Genomic DNA, 306 nt, shown 5'->3' with positions numbered 1-306 from the left:
GATTCTTGGGGGTTGGAGGGACGGCCGTCGAGGCTGAGTCGCCCACGGTGGCCCCCATCAGCGCCAGCACCTGCAGCGCCCCCAGGAGCAGCGTGGCCCGGGCACCTCGTGCGCAGACTCCCATTGTTCCGAGGGCAGGACGCGGCAGCCTCGTGGGTCTCCAACAGGGCGGCCCGCGGCAGCCTCGGGGGTCTCCAACCGAGGTGGCAGCGGCGAGAGAAGCCCCTCTGCGCACCGGACCGGCTCCGCGTCCCCTTCCACCGCGCGCGTCTCCCCTCCCCCCGGCTGCCCCCCCCCCCATCAACC

Source organism: Tupaia chinensis, unplaced genomic scaffold, assembly GCF_000334495.1.
Source record: "Tupaia chinensis unplaced genomic scaffold, TupChi_1.0 Scaffold000529_1, whole genome shotgun sequence".
Taxonomy (NCBI): Eukaryota; Metazoa; Chordata; class Mammalia; order Scandentia; family Tupaiidae; genus Tupaia; species Tupaia belangeri.
The sequence above is the reverse complement of the archived record's forward strand: the minus strand, read 5'-3'. Positions refer to the sequence as shown.